This window comes from Myotis brandtii, unplaced genomic scaffold, assembly GCF_000412655.1.
Source record: "Myotis brandtii unplaced genomic scaffold, ASM41265v1 scaffold167, whole genome shotgun sequence".
NCBI classification, from domain to species: domain Eukaryota; kingdom Metazoa; phylum Chordata; class Mammalia; order Chiroptera; family Vespertilionidae; genus Myotis; species Myotis brandtii.
The window spans coordinates 41213-47212 of NW_005356128.1; positions in this window are offsets into that span (position 1 = coordinate 41213).

Genomic DNA, 6000 nt, shown 5'->3' on the forward strand with positions numbered 1-6000 from the left:
AATTCTTCCCAGAGCTTTCAGATTAGACCAGTGGTTCTCAACCTTGGCTGCACATTAGAATCACCTGGGAATCTTTTTAAAATCCTGATTTCTGGGCCTCATCCTCCAGAAATTCTGTTTCTTTGTTACTAATGTTGTGGCCTCACCCCATAACAAAGAAACAGAATTTCCGGAGGATGAGGCCCAGAAATGCCCAGAAATCAGGATTTTGAAAAGATTCCCAGGTGATTCTAATGTGCAGACAAGATTGAGAACCACTGGATTAGACCCAACCTGGAGAGCACACCTAGTCTTCTCACCTACAGAACTGAGAGTCAAAAGATAGGTACTGTTTTAAGCTGCTCAGTGTTTAGTGAGTTGTTACACAGCAGTGGAAAATGCATATATTTTCCTAAGTCCCATATCTGAGGGCCTTCTATTGTATTAGAAATAATAGATATAGTGACCTCCAACTCAACCTTGTCCTTTCCTTTTCTTCTGTGTGCCCTTTCATAATGGATATAATGTGGCATCCACTCAAATGTCAAGTTAGAAACCTGGTGTCATCTTCTCTCTTCCTTCTTCATGTCCAATCAGCCAACTAGACCTATTTATTCTACTTTTCTAATATCTCTCAAATATACCACCTTATTTAGAAACTCCTTCCTTAGTTCAAATCACCATCACTTCCTCTTTGGATTACTGCAGCAGCCTGTTAAATGCTGCCCCAAACTTTATTCTTGATCCCTTATTTGTTCACACTGAACTAGAGTAATTTCTCTGCTGTACAGATCTAGCCATGTTACTTTCATGCTGAAAGTCTCCCAAAGTCTCCCTGCTATCAACCCTAACCCATGGGTTACATGATACTAAGCACACAATGCCTATTAATCTATTTTTCTTCTCATCACTCCAGCATCCTTCACTTCTACCTCTTAAATCCATTTGACTCCCCAGCTATATTGGATACTCAAAGCATCATTTTAAGTCCTGTCTTTCAGGGCTTTTTCCTCTATATGAGAACTCTTCTCTGCCCACCATCCTCCCTCCACCCCTAACACACAACTTCTTTACCTTCCTCCCTGTTTTTACTTTCACTTTGGGGAAGACTTCATGCCCACCAATGTGCTATTTTGCATCCCATACCCAGCTTTTCAGTACTCATCACATAGTGTCTTTTCAATGGACAGTTTGTTATATTAAGCAATATTCTGAATACTAAAATGGATTAATTGAAGCCTTGGTGACAGTTGCTTTAAATTGTGACCTAAAGTGATTTGATTTATCTTAAAACCACCTCAATTTTTAGTGTATTTGTTGTATCCATTAAACTGACCATAAAAGGCTTTGTGTGAAAATATTTTTATTCCATGCTATATTCTGTGTGCCTGTTCCTTATGTCTTGAATCAAAATAAAGCTATGCTGAAGTGCTTTAAAAATATCATTTCACCACACTCTTGTCTGTATTTGTTGTTTGTTTGGTTTGATCATTTGTTGCTTTCTGTTTTAAAACCACATATGAGAACTCACATGGTTCTCACATTTTTTGCTTGATTTGTTTTGCTTAGCATGATATTCTCAAGATCCATCGCAAATGGCAGTATTTCATCTTTCTTATGGCTGAGTAGTATTCCATTGTATAAATTGTAGTTATCAGAGGAGAAGAGTGTTAGAGGGGAGTAGAATAGAGTAAAGGGGGCCAAATATATGGTAACAGAAGAAGACCTGACTTTGGGGTAGTGAACACAATGCAATATACAGATAATGTATTGTAGAATTGTACACTTGAAACTTATATAATCTTATTAATCAGTATCACCCCAATACATTTAATAAAATTAAAAAAAGAAACAAACAGAAATCAGGGCCAATATTGACAGCATTAATACAAAAAGTCAAGAAATAAAGAAAATATAAGAAAAAATGAAGGACTTTCAATAAAAGAGTATATGCTAAACAAAAAATGGTTTTTACAGACGAATATTTGCAAATAATTTGGTGATAGAGAACACACACAAAAAATTTCATTCTCATGAGTAAAGCTCTATTTTAAAAATTATACTGTGTTAATTATTATTTTTTAAATCTTCACCTGAGGATATTTTTTTTCATTGATTTTTAGAGAGAATGGAAGGGAGGAGGAGAGACAGACACAGAGAGAAATATCGATGTGGGAGGGACACATCAATTGGTTGCCTACCTCAGGCACCCTGTCTGGGGTTGGGGATTGAGCCTCTAACTGAGGTACATGCCCTTGACTGGAATTGAACCTGTGACCCTTCAGTCCATGGGCCGATGCTCTAACCAGTGAGCATACATAAGTGTGGGAAAAACTGATATTTTCCCCCACAATTATGTATTGATTTAATTTACATTTAATCAATTTAACCATTGATTCCTGCCCTGTGGCTACTGGGAGTGCTAGCTCCTGTCAGGAAAAATGGCTGTTTTGGTTTGGGGCCTACAACCAAATGCTCCTGGCTACTGCTTTTCCATGTCTCCCTGCAATGCTTCCTACCACAGCCTCTCCTCAGGCACCTTGAGCCCATGTCCCCCTCCCCTCCCTGCACCAAAGCCTTGGTCGAGTAGTTGCAAATGAAAACTCCTGTGCTCTGGGTTAAAAAATATATACACACACACAAACTAAACAAACTGCGACTTTCTCTTCGACCGGCTCTGATCTACCAACTCTAGACACCACTGCAGCCAGCAGCCCTGCAGCCTTTAACAACTGGTTGTTACATGGGCCGTGAGTCTTGGCTCTGGTGCTCTGGGTGTGGAGCCCAGCCTGGGTTCCGCCTCTATCTTCTGAAGGAAAAGAACCTCCTATAGCCCAGTGTTCCCTTCTAAAATTTAGCCTGTTGGCCTGCTGCCCCTGGAAGTTGGGTCAGGTCCTTTCATGAACTCACCCTTCCTACCAGTCTCCAGGTGTGTTCTATCCTTCCTTGATATAAATCTCCTCATCAGCTGGACCTCAGTTGGTAATTCCAGGTCAATGTTCTCCTATTTAGTTGTATTTCCAGTCTGACCCTGGGACAAGGTGCACGATAGGTCTGCCTATTTGGACGCCAGTTTTTCTCCACTCTCATCATTCTTATTAAACAGTAGAGGCCCAGTGCATGAAATTAATGCATGGGTGTGGTCCCTAGGCCTGGCTGGTGATAGAAGTGAGAGCATCTGGCGAGAAAGGGCAAGTCCCAGCTGACCTCTGGGCCCTGGGCAGCATCTGGGCCCCTCAGCCCCTGCGTGCCCCCTCCGCCTGAGTCACAGCCTGAGTCCCCACATGGAAATTCGGTGAGCATGGCCAGATGCCATGGACTGGGGTGCAGCATAGGCCTCTGGGCCGCCCAGCAGCACTGCATGGACGCTGGGTGGGCAGCACGCTCTCTCCTGGCTGGCCTCGCAGACTGGCTTCTGTGCGAACCCATGGGGAGTCCGACTGGCCCCTGTGGTCCCAGCGGCTGCAGCCCAGCTCACCCAGAAGAGGCCACGTGGGTGCGGGGCGGGCTCCTTGTGGGTGCCCAGCACCTGAGCAAAGGGGCTTCCCGGGCGTGCGAGCCCTGGCATCCCGGGGGAGGGTAGCAGGGGGAGTGAGAGCGAGCTTGTTGGACACCCTGCATTCTCACCGCACCTCCGTCTTTGTCACCCCCACCCGGGTGCCATGGGAAGTTGGTCGCCACCACCCACCCCCAGTTCTCCGTCCCAGCCCGGGGCCTGGCCCTGATTGGGTGATCAGGGCCTGCTGGCCACTGGTCGCCACCTGTGGGGTGACCAGGCCCGCCCCCCACATCCCCCCCCACACCCCTGCCGGCTCCCTCAGCACCTGGAAGCTGGGCGGTGGCCCTGCCCCCTACCACTGATGCTGGTCGCTGTCTGTGGGGCAATTGGTGGGGCTATTGGGCCACCGCTCACACCTGCCTTGGCCTGGCATTGCCCGCTCACCTGCTCCACCATCCCACTGTGGTCCCGCTCTCATTGGGGCCCATTGGGGCTGGCAGCACCTCCACTGCCACCTGCTACCAGAGCTGCGTCGCCAACACCTGCCATGTTCTGCGCCAATCCCTGGTGGTCAGCGCACGTCATAGTGAATGGTTGAACTCCTGGTAGAAGGGACAATTTGCATATTAGGCTTTTATTTTATAGGATAATGCTAGAAGTCCTATGCAATAAAGGCAATTGAAAAATATAAAAGGCATACAAATAAGGAAGGAAGAAGTAAAACTGTCCCTTTTTGTGGATGACATGATTCTGTATATAGAAAACCTAAAAGGCTCCACCAAAAACTTATTAGAAACAATAAACAAATGCAGTCAAGTTGTAGCATACAAAATCAATGTGCAAAAATCCATTTCCTTCCTATATACTAACACAAAACTTCAGAAAAAGAAATGAAAAAAACAATTCCTTTTGCAATTGCAACCAAAAGAATAAAATACCTGGAATAAACTTAACAAAGATTGTGAAAGATCTATATACTGAAAATTACAAAGCATTATTAAAAGATATTGAAAAAGACATGACAAAGTGGAAAAATATCCCAAGTTCATGGATTGTAAGAATCAACATAGTTCAAATGGCCATATTACCAAAAGCGATTTATAGATTTAATGCAATTCCCATCAAAATCCAAATTTTATTTTTTAAAGAAATGGAACAAGAAATCATCAGATTTTTATGGAACCACAAAAGACCCCAAATAGCCAATGCAATACTGAGAAAAAAGAACGAAGAAGGAGTTATCACTCTACCTGACTTCAAATTACACTACAGAGCTACGATAATCAAAACAGCATGGTATTGGCAGAGAAACAGACATACAGATCAATTAAACAGAATAGAGAGCCCAGCTATAGAAACACATGCATATGAACAGATAATTTTCAACAAAGGAGCTAGAAACACACAATGGCGTCCAGATAGTCTCTTCAATAAATGGAGCTGGGAATACTGGACAGCCACATGCAAATAAATGAAACTGGATTACAGTTTGTCTCCCTGTACAAAAATTAATGCAAAATGGATCAAAGACCTAAATATAAGACCCAAAAGTTACATAGAAGAAAATATAAGTATCAAACTTGATCTTGGTCATAGAGAACATTTTATGAACTTGACCTCAGAGGCAAGGGAAGTATGGCAAAAATAAATAAATGGGACTATAACAAACTAAAAAGCTTCTGCACAGCAAAAGAAACTGACAACAAAACAAAGAGGCAGCCAACCAGATGAGAGATGATATTTGCAAACAGTCGCTCCCACAAAGTTTTAATTTCCAAAATATATAAAGAACTCATAAAACTCAACACCAAACAAACAACCCAATCAAAAAGTGGGCAGAGGACCTGAAAATATACCCGTCTCAAGAAGACATTCGAACATCCAATCCTATATATTAAAAGCCTAATACGAAAATTGTCCCCTCGAGCTTTAGTTCGACTGGGAGTTCGACAGGGAGACCGGGAGTTCGACCACTCACTATGACGTGTGCTGACCAACAGGGGGCATCATGGAACATGGTGGGCGTTAGTGACACGCTGTGACCTCTCGCTGACTACCTGGGGGCAGGGGTGATGGGGATGGAGGTGCAGTGAGTATGTGGGGTATCTGCTGAGCTCGCTCTCACTCCCCCTGCTACCCTCCCCCGGGGCACCATGGCTCACGCTCCAGGGAATCCCCCGCACCCAGGTGTCGGGCGTCCATGAGGAGCCCACCCTGTGCAGCCTCTTCTGGGTGAACCAGGTGGCAGCTGCTGGAACTGCAGGGGCTGGTCGGGCTCCCTGTGGGTTCATGCAGGAGCTGATCTGAGAGGCCAGCCAGGAGAGAGTGCACTGCCCGCCGGGCTTCCATGCAGTGCTGCTGGGTGGCCCAGAGGCTCATGCTGCGCCCTGGTCCATGGCATCTGGCCACGCTCACCGAATCTCCGCATGGGACTCAAGTGCTGTGACTCCAGTGGAGGAGGGCGTGTGGGGCCTGGGGGCCCAGGTGCTGCCCAGGGCCTAGAGGTCAGCTGAGACTTGCCC